General features: G+C 35.9%; 1 protein-coding gene across 1 annotated transcript in view; it reads right to left on the reverse strand.

Annotated features, from left to right (window-relative positions):
- Positions 1-10,828, reverse strand: part of MS3_00009256 (uncharacterized protein) — a 45,561-nt gene extending 34,733 nt beyond the window's left edge. Inside the window, exons 1-3 of the mRNA XM_051217605.1 lie at positions 10,647-10,828; positions 8,329-8,386; positions 6,794-7,196 (exon numbers count right to left, since the gene is read on the reverse strand). The gene's annotated coding sequence lies outside the window, so the exon portion shown is untranslated. The remainder of the gene's footprint in view (positions 1-6,793; positions 7,197-8,328; positions 8,387-10,646) is intronic.
- Between the last annotated feature and the right edge of the window lie 377 nt (positions 10,829-11,205).

The following is an 11,205-nucleotide window of genomic DNA, read 5'->3' on the forward strand; positions in this document are numbered from 1 at the left end:
AAGTCAGACGATGGCAATGTCCCTAAAATCATGTACGTGGCAAAATTAGGTGGAAATGAGGAAAGAGGAAAACCCAAACGAATAACACTTCAAATAACCGATTCCGACGGCAGTTCCCTCTAAACTCTTACTCGATCAGCAGTTTTTGAGAAGAAAGTTTATGCAACGCTATTGCACTTCTCGGGTAAGCCTTTTAATGACAGACATTGTCACAGGACCTCGCGATTAGGGTCGAACACGCCCTTATTATCAAGGAATACAAGCATAGTTAGAAAGTATGCCCGTATTCCGGAACCTTCTGAAGGATGAATATTTGGTCTGTACATACAAGTCCAGGCCTGAAACCAGCCTGGTTTTCTCGGGTGAGCTCTTCACGCTGCTGAAATTCACTGGTTTTTTCCAACCTTTTGGTTTAAGTTACTATTTGATATAACTGCTGCTTCCACAGCTGTTTGGATATCATGCCAAGTTGCCTCGGGGTGAATATCACTTTCGTGGTAGACTAACTCCTCAAGTTTCTCCTGATATATATTTCTGACTATTTCACCACTAAGTTGAACTTTAAACGGTTTCCTTGATGTAGCTTTTTCACGTGCGGTAGGACTCAGACAAATACATCTGAGTCTAAACATATCCTTTAGGATAAGAGACAGTCTTCCGTCGAGCCTCTCCAACGATGGCTAATGGCAATGTGGTCTATTTGAATCTATCACTGATTCGATTGTGGGGGTCACACGTCAGATGACGTTTTACCGTATGCTTCCGAGAAATTGTTGCACTAAACGGTCACCATTATCTGTCCGATGAGCCGCAACATCTTAAGACCCACCTAAGTGCCTTTCGGTTTGGTACAGTCTACCTACCTAGAGATTAAAATCATCCTTCACTACTACTATATAAGAGCGTTTAGCTTTTAAGAGGTTGGAAAGCTCCCTACAAAATTCATCTCCTGCTTCATCCAAGCTTCTATCAGTAGGAACGTATGTAGAGACAAAGAAGAGGCAACGAAGAAGCAAAAAGATGAGGAAATATAAACTGTAGTGGGAAACTAGACATAAGATATAAAACTCAAATGAAACGAATGTGAACAATGATGGAGAGTATAGGGTGATTCTAAGCTTAGAATTTAGAGGAGGATAAAGATTGAATATTATTGTGTTAGTGGGCCATCTCACCTAGCGTCTTCAACGACTGGTCATTACTTTCTTTTGAAGGTATAGAGAGAATAATCAAAAATGCAGACCTTAAAACGAAACCTCCTCATAGTAATGTACAATCAAATGGCAAGTATTTACATAAATTGATCACTTAGAAGTAACCAACATCATGTTACTCAGTGGTTAATTTTGGTTGAGTTATATTGAGTAGCTTTAGTGGTAATATCTTTGATTATGATATGGGTTTAAAACCGATAAGGTGGATCAGTCCCCCCACGACTTTTGATGAATGTCAACTGGCCCGAAACCTAGGTTCAAAGCTTTCTACTAACTACCTTTAACTAACCAACAGTTAAATAATACTGTACAGGTCATTTTAATAAAAAAAATTACTAGAATAAATAATCACTGTATTTTAGAGTCCATATCTTACATTAATCATGTCGACTGTTTTATAGATAGTGAGAGAGAATTCAAACAGATAAATTGATCATATCAGTATGTCCAAATCAACTAGCCTGAATTGTTATGGGTTAGGATTTTATGGTTTGACGAACAAGTTTAGGATTGTTAAAATGAATGAATGGAACGCAAATCAGCACACGAGAGCAGTGACATGTTGTAACCGAGTGATGGTTGCTCACAAGATCGGATTATTGACTCAAATGTCCAAATGAACTAATATCAATGATAAAACAGCTAGCCAAAAGAAAAGGTTTTTTCCTCAGTAGAATTACACGCTTATATGTAATATACTAAACACAGAAATATAAAAGACAAGCAGTCGTCTGAAAAGTATGAGATTAAAAAATACGAACTTGGTAGGTCATTCAGAAATCCAATTATTTGAAAAAATTCAATCTGCTTATTCATTGCTTTTATTCATTTATGAACAAAAAAGGACGAATATATGTTGGAAACATGAAATAGTCACCCACTGAAACACATACATACCATCAAAAGATAAACAACACATTTTACTAACAATTAAACGAAATCTTATTGAATGAAGTGAACACTTAACAACTGTTTTGATTTCTAGACTGAAATAAGTCCGACTAATAATTTCTAGCAATACTGATAGTTATTCACTGTCCACGACAATCCAGCTTTTTGAGTGAGTATGAAAGTTTTCTCTTTCCATATTCTAATACATGCCACTAATTTCAGTGGTTCAGTCAATGATTAACTGGCACATATTTATTGGACATTGGTACTTCAATTTACATAACAATGATAAGACGCACAGATTATTTACGACAGACAGAATATCGGTAAACTGACAGAAAATTTCATTGACTTGACATTTCGAAAGGCTTTTTTCAGCGACCAAATCAAAATAAAAGGACAATAAAGATCAACAACAATGTTAATTTAGCTACGAGCAACGAAAGACCTGGCACAAACATACATCATTCCAAGTCATCACATTACATCAGTATACCATGAGATGATACTGACAGAAGAATAGAGAAGGAGTCGGAATTAAAGTAATATGAAAGATATTAAGGAAGATTAAAAACAGAGAATATGGTCCACCAAAACAAAATGAGCTTAAAGATTAAAAGTATATCATATTATTGGAAATTAAAACCTTGTGGAAAACAAATGAATGCATTTGATTCAACGAAAATAACTTTGAGTCATGTCACTCAACATCTACAACAAGTGGTTATGATAATCACACGGACTCCAACAAAGAATTTTACACTTATCAACATGATCTTGACGAGCCCTGATTAAACGCTGGATGATCGGAGGAACAGGTATTTCAGAAACTATATTGGTTAAGCTGATTCCTCTGTGGTTGCTACAAAAAGATTTTTGCACTTTCTAATAAACTGGGACGATTAGCGATCAACCCCAATCAAATGGAGTTACGTCCAATTCCCAAATTCTAAACAATATCTAATAGCTGAAACCGGACCATTATCGTTAAAGATCTTCTACAATAAACCGTCTTGAACTGATGCTCTACAGACTTAAATTAGCTACTGTCTTTGCAATCTCACTAAGAGTTGGTGAAACTGTATCAATTCGCCACTTAGTTTGAAGATAATAACTGAAAAGTAGCTAGAGGTCAGTTAAACTTTTGCTTAGAATGTTCTACTCATCAATCTGATCTCCTGGATTAAGTGAATAATAGTCCAATCTTCACAAAGGATAGTCTCACTAACAGATTAAATTTTAATACCTGTTTCCTTGATCAACATGAATAGTTGTCTACCGTTACCTATCGCTGCTATCTTTTCTATCTCCTCTGTTTTCGCAGTTCACCACTGCTCACGATCACTGTCAGTATACATTTAAGATGCTTTTACTTCATACCATTATCTGAACCTGATGGGAAACGTTTCCCGGCAACTATCAGTCCAGTAAATGACATCGAAATATACTGATGTTTCTTAATCTTTTGGTTTCAGTCACTAGTAGCTACCACCATTGTCTTCAAAACTATCTGGATATTACGCCAACCTAAGTCGGGGATACACGACTAACAATTTCTCTAGTTGTTCTTGAAATATAGTTTTGACATTTTAGTCATTAAACTGAACTTTAAGGAAATCTCATTGCTGTAGCTCTTCTGCATCCGGTAAGACACATAAAAGCGCTTGCTCATACTACAGAATAATCAGAGTCTAAGCACATGCTTCGGAATGAATGGCAGTCTTCTATCGCGCCTCTCAAACGATGGATGACGGAGATACGATTTATTTGCATTCGTCGTTCAGTTAATTGTAAGGCTCGCCATATGTTTAAAGTTGGTGTCTGCTAGAAATAACATTCAGCTAAACTCAGCTGCAGTAAAAAGTCACTGATTTCTGTCCGCTGAGCTGGGATTTCGTAAGACTTAAGCAAGTGACTTGCACTAGATTCGGGCTACCCACTTTGGCATCAAGATCGCCTGCTACCACCACTACATCTAAGCATTTAGTCTTTTGAAGGAGGGTGGAAAGCTCGCTAGAATATTTCTCTTTCACTTCGCTCGAGCTGAAGTCAGTTGGAGAGTAGTCAGAGACGACGAAGAGGAGTCGATATTTTTTCCCAGCGTTCTTAGTTATTACTGGCTTCTCTAGTTGGATGGTGGATAGGCGACTATCTACAGAAATCCAGTCTAGGAGAATCTGTCCTGCTTTTCAGCTTGATGAAATAATCACACAAGCGAGGCCATGAGAAGTAGCAGTCAAGCCAACAGACACAATGAGGGTATATTGCGTTGGCTCCCTATACTGGCTAGGTCAGTTTAAGTGGATAACCATACTTGGATTATGTATGCACATTTCAAAAACGCAGCATACATTGATGGTACTAGATCCTTGAGTCATAACTAACGAAGCCGATTGTCTGATTAGACATAAGGTTCGGACATTGAAAGCAGCAGCATGTAATTCAGAGCACTGTTTCAAGATACTGGGAATAACGGTTCGTGAACTTGAGTCGTTAGAGTTGGTAGGGTGTAGTTGTATAATCATAGGAGAAGGGTTGATCGCGGCGACATAGGAAATACTTAAAAGTAAAGGTGAGGTTTGTTCATGAAAAAAGTGACTTTGAATGCTGTTAGAAGTATGCGAGTAGTTGTCGCTTCCCGGTTGCTCACATCATGAAGAGATACCTCTTGAGCAACCTGTAAACAGAACTGGATATTTAGTGCTATCGCTTGTCAGGAAGCATAACCTCAAAGCCAACAAGACAACCTCTTGAGCTCTGCCATATGCGGCCTATTCGCATGGATTTTTCTGATGTACTAGCTCCTTTTCTTCAGGGTTTTACAGACATTCACAGAAATGTGTGATGGTGTAATGCGTTATTTTTGGAGTAAACCTAATCTAACTTTCTCCTTCGATTGTGAGGTGGTGTCTCTGCAGAAACTGGTTGCCCGAGGGAAATACATTTTTACCCTCATACACCACTACAGTCAGCAGTATGACTTCACCCTCGAGCATTAAGTTGCTTCTTTTAGTCTTACCGTCTTACCGATGTTAGGATCTACAGGAATAAGCATTTCAGCTAACATAGGTCGATTGGTTCATCACGATGGGAAAGCCCGACCACCACATCGGGGACAGCTACGGTCAGGAGTACTGCTACCACTACTAGTAGTAATAATAATAGGAAGAACGAGAAGAAACTAGAGAGTAAACGATGAAAGAAAGTAAAACTAGAGAAAACCATGCATGGAATAAGATATTTAGCTATCATGATAAGTTATGGAATATATCTACTGGACATTTCTAACTACCGATTTCTCTTATTTTATAGATTTTAAATTACTTTTCTACTCCAGCCAGATCAAGTTAGTTTCATTTTGGTTGAACCAGTCAGTGGTTTTCCCACATCACTTAGTTTTATTGGTGTTGTATTCTTGTCAACTAGATGAAGTTACCTGAAACCCTAGGTTGGATCTCAATAATGCACACTTTAAATTTTAACCCTACATGACTGGATCTTCAAATGCATCGCTCCTTACAAAAATATAGAATTTTTATTTCACCTGCATTTAGCAAATAAACTTAGTATTTGTATGTTGGAACCGCTCCAACAGAGTATTCCATTATAAGACAAACTATAAGTGAAATAAGTTAGTAGATGGTTATCAAAACTATATTACTCATGACAAGATTTTAATTAATACTAAATTGTCGAGAGCAATGCAAATATATATTTCAGTTAATTAGTTCAATCAACCTAAGTGTGAATGAGAACCATTTCTGAAAAACAATCTTATATTTAAATGAAGACGTATTCAGAATACGAACAGGTATGGCTCACATTGTTTGGTAGATTAAGTTTTGCTAACACCTCAATAGGATAGTGTTGTCTACGTAACTGAATTCAATCGAGATTTTTTCGATGGAAATCAGCCACTGAGTAGTCTATAGCAGTCATCACCAAGACATAGTTAATGATGAGGACGACTATAAAAATTGTAAGAATAAACACCACTGACTAACTAAATTATTGTGACAGATATTGAACATGAAGCTTTAGGGTAAGTGGGTTAAGCTGAACCAGTAAGAAGAATTGATTGAAACCACTTTTAATTAAATTACTATATACATAATTTTTTTCAGTTAAACCGGACTACACTAAGCAAAGGTCAATATTAATATATAACTATCTAAACTGAAGGCACCTAAAGAAAAATGAAATTTGCAATTAAACAAACTCGAATAGTGTTTACAACACTGAACTATAACTCCCCAAACGTAATTACTAAGAACATCAGCTAATAGTCTGTAATAATCCCTTCAATCATTAATCTTATATCTACTATCAGACAGCTAAGAAGTGAAAACGACACCAAAAGACGACTGCCAAAATATGTGTAATAGGAATCTGCAACATTTTGTAACTCGCCCTTTTAAAGAAATCTAACATCAAGAACATCAAAAGGTTATAACTCTTTGTCTGACTAATCATAGATGAAAAAGTAGCATATTTTAATGAATAACGTATATATCTTCAAAGTTTGTTGTGCAAGCCAGAATCCTGTTCTTTAGTCATTTACTTTTTCGTATTTATTAGCCTTTAATAAGTTCGGTAGATGGTTTAAATTTTAGCTACTGATAGTACATTAGTGTTTATTCCGTTTGGATAGAGTAAGTAATACAGTAAATGTATTTAGGTGAACGTACTTGTGAGTAACGGTGATTATAATCATCATTTATATACGATATCATATCGATAGGTAAAAAGCATGATCTCAAATTGTAGATGCCAAGTTGCTTAGATAATTTGAAGCGAAACAACAAGCACAATGTCTGGAGAATATAGAAAATTTGTCTTATTTCAATCACAATTAATATTAGGATCAACCAACATAAAATGGCATGTTGTAACAGTTAAAAATAAAAACCAAAAAAAATAAGAATAACACGTTATGAATGATGAAATCATAAGGTAAGAAGAAATAAGTATCCCCATCGAAGTTTGAAAAACACATGAATATTTGTTTTGGATTGAGTTTCATCTGTTCTTAATATCAAGTTAAAAATACGTTCCTTCTTGCAAGAATTCCAAGCGGACTTCGATATTTACCTAAATGTTAAGGAATCACATTTATAGCATGTTATGGCACTTCATGTTGTTGTTAATCTATGCCATTTTAGATGTAATTCATATTCTCTGTTAAAACATTGAAGAACTAGCGATTTTTCAAAGCAACATCCAAAATAGCTTGATTATTTCAGGGATAGAATCGCACTGACTAAACAAACCATTCAATCTAGAACGGTGGTTCAATGGCTAAAACACTCGGTATTTCGCCCCCATATTGCGGGCTCGAATCCACCTTGACCTACTTCTGTTTCGGCAACCTGACGGTATCACTAACCCCCACACTTATAGTGCACCTAGTAGCAAAATAAACTGATCTTTATATTGCGAATGAGATAAATAGAAAATCTGTGTAGATCTTTATATCTAACATTAGAATTTCATATTGACTGGCCGTCCCAATTTACAGCCTTGGAAATTTTAGCAGTAAAAGTCTGCAGACGAGTTGAGAGATCCCGCTCTCCTTATCGAAATGCTCTTACATGAGCAGGCATGTACAGCCACTGCCAGGTGAAGTTCTAACCATTGAAAGTTTACAGACTTTAGTCACTAAATATCTTGCCAAAGAGAAACATGAAAATATAGGGTTTTATTACGACTTATAGTGAAAAGGAAAATCTCAGAGATCATATTTTGATAGTTTAGACACTATGAGTAGTACGCTATACATGTTGGACCAAAATCGTTTAGGTGGGGTCAGACTGAGATAAAATCACAGGAAACACTAAACTATGATAACCATTTCTTTAGAAATAATGAAGTTAGATATTTGGCAGATAACAGAATGTTATCAAATGACAACAACATAACCAGAAACTACAGGTTTACATGCTAGATTGAGTTGCACATTTACAAAAATATATTTTGTACAGTTGTCATATAGAACCAGAAATCCATAAGCAAAATTTAAATCACTAAGCTAGTGGTCGAAATGTACTCCAGTTCAGATACCTGAACAGTAATCAAACCACGACTGTAGCTAATAGAAACATACATTTCATTACAAATAAATCCATTTTAACTTGACAAATCGAAGAGAGAAATAACCAAAAATTTGGTGTTTAGTATGGAAAATAGCAAAATAAAACGCGTATAAAAGATCTAGAAAACATACCTACTTAGGATCAGGTCCTTAGCTTATTATATGCACTGGATAACCCCGTCCTTCACATCTAAAAAATTGTAGCGAAATTTTCCAAATAAGTTATGCATTTTCGAAACACAAAGTATGATAATAGTATATAAAATTATGTTAATTTGACATAATCGCCTACGTATCACCCAGAGCTTAAAAGGCCTGTATTTCATTATTGAACTGCACCAAATTAAACCGATCCCAGTGAAAAAATTACACTATCCAAACTTATGGTAAAACTGATTTCACCAATAATAAGATTCGTTTAGAAAATAATTAATAAGACTGATATTGTTATATAAATTTCTACTTATTTCCCGTAAAATTCTAAAACTCTCTGAAGTGAGAAAGGTAGATGTATTACTCCGCAGTTGGTGGAGACTTGAACGCTCTTACATCAATTACATCTGACTAATAAATGCTGCTCAAACCGCGATGCTACATCCACGTTCGTTTCAACCCTAATATGAAAAAAGTAGAATGTGTCATCTACAATTAATTTTTATTAACATAAAGATGGTGTGCAATAGGATGAATCTCAAGAAAATAAGTACAAATCCATAGGCAACTACACATATGAAAAGATTGCAAACTGCCAAAAAATATGACCGATGTATTTTACTATAGGCCATAGACCACCACGTCAAACTACTTATATTTTCATATATTTATCTCTAAAATATCAAAGAACTTACAGTGAAAACATACCAATTCCAGTGATACTTAGGGAGGATAGGAATTACGTAGAACTTTTAGAATGTTCAGTTTAAGTGAAAATCTTCATGCGTATTAAAAACAAGCATATATAGTCCACTTGACTGTCTTATTTCTACAACCTCGTGAATCCCAAACAAGTTTATAGAGCGACTCAAGCCAACAGAATCTTTTAGTTGGTAACAAACGTTTTTTGTTTAATCTAAGGCTTTTGTCATCCTATCTCTACGTTGTCTACGGCCACACATTATACTTAGCAGCTAGCCCAAATTGTACGGAACCACAGTACTAACTGACTTTTATAAAGTCTTTCTGATTGGTCTATTCAATAATAGTGATTTGTGGGTAGAAAAACCGCTCAAATTTGATTGTGATATGGGAGTTCACACACTTGTTGTATTCCTGTTGATCACTGAGCTTATGCCTGTCGAAATTACCCTCACAGTCTTTCTACCGCAACTGATGTTACCGTTATATGTACCCGTCGGTTTCTCATCATATAAACTTCTCTCATTGATTTGATCAGATCAGATGAACAACACATGGAATTGTAGTAAAATGGATTGACACGTATTTCTTTACAAGTTACATACTGTATGATTGACTATGTCAACAACAAATCTTGGACATCAGTTGTATCAAGAAAATCAAGAAGAGTAACAGTAAGTGACTACTTAGTAACTGGATCGATAATGATTAACACAGATCAACGTGAGATGAATAAAGCTGACAGCTTCATCATTAACCATACATGCAACAAACCAAGTTTGAACCAATCCAACTAATAAATAACACTGAAATTAGCAATTACACGACACTCCTCAAACTTACCGTGATTCGAAACCAATCAGAGATTAAACGACAGATATCTTAATTATGACTAAATATTGCCATAAAACGAACGTACTCATTTCTAAACTAAACATATTTTAAAATGACTGTAGAGCCCACTATGGATAGTGCGACCGAGTGACTAGACTATCCAAATTGGAGGATAACAGATCTGAAAGTGATTGTTAACACCAAAGAGCAAGTGCAGAGAGATCATCTAGTTTGTACTCCATCAATACGAAAATATAATCCAATTCCGGAACTCTGGGGTTTTTCATGCAAAGAGCGGCTTGAAAAACTGGAGCTCTTTACTCTGTCCTATTGCAGACTAATGGGAGATCTAATTTTGATGTACAGAATACTGAGAAATGATTTCGGACCTAACTAATTCTCTCTCTTTCTTCCCACTAGATCGGGACACCTCAGAGGACATAGCAGGCGAGTAGAGAAGCCAAGAACGAACAAAATACCCGTGGCATACAGGTTTTCACACTGAGTCATCAATACTTGGAATACTTGGTGTCCGCACTTTCAATTGACGCTTTCAAGAGAAGACTGGACACTCACAGAAGCATACTAGAAAAGGAATAACATAGGCCGTAGGCCTTCTATCCTTACTACACAAATCTGAAATTTGAATATGATCACCCAATTTTCGGGTTTTCCCTAAAGTCATATGAAAATCCTACGATTACTCACGTTTGATGAAGAACTTAAGATACAGATGTTGGGCACTTCACAACATCCCTTACCTAGTTCTCTTTAGTTTACACGACGGTCAGTACTTGTGAAACCACAATTTTACGTCAAAAACAGTAGAAAATGTAGCAGAATATCAATTGACCTTCAGGATATGTACTAAGAAATCCCGAATCCTATTGGTCAGGCTAAATAACCCGCTTTTAACCGTTTGACAGAAAAAATATAAACCAACTTTTGGGAAATGCTTCAACCCTAAAACTCCGAACAAAAGTATACATATCCTCTGTGCATCTAATAAATAGAATTCACATTTTTGTGTTTGATGCTGTTTCAAATAAAGTCTTATTTACACATGGTTATTCGAGTGTGTGACAGTAGCTGACACATTTGACAAATTTTCAAAATTGCTCATAGATGTGAACTGTTCTATTCCACGATCTGAATAAGAACCTACTAAAACTACCGATCCATGCTTTCCACATACAAAACTATGTGTAACTACCAGAAATAAAGTCCTATATCGTCAAATCAACATCATTCGGGATCGTTAAGCCACAATATTCATTGATTGCTCCCGCCCTAGACAAGCATAGCCAAGTGCCAAAGTGC

The sequence above is a fragment of the Schistosoma haematobium genome, chromosome 5 (assembly GCF_000699445.3).
Source record: "Schistosoma haematobium chromosome 5, whole genome shotgun sequence".
Classification (NCBI taxonomy): domain Eukaryota; kingdom Metazoa; phylum Platyhelminthes; class Trematoda; order Strigeidida; family Schistosomatidae; genus Schistosoma; species Schistosoma haematobium.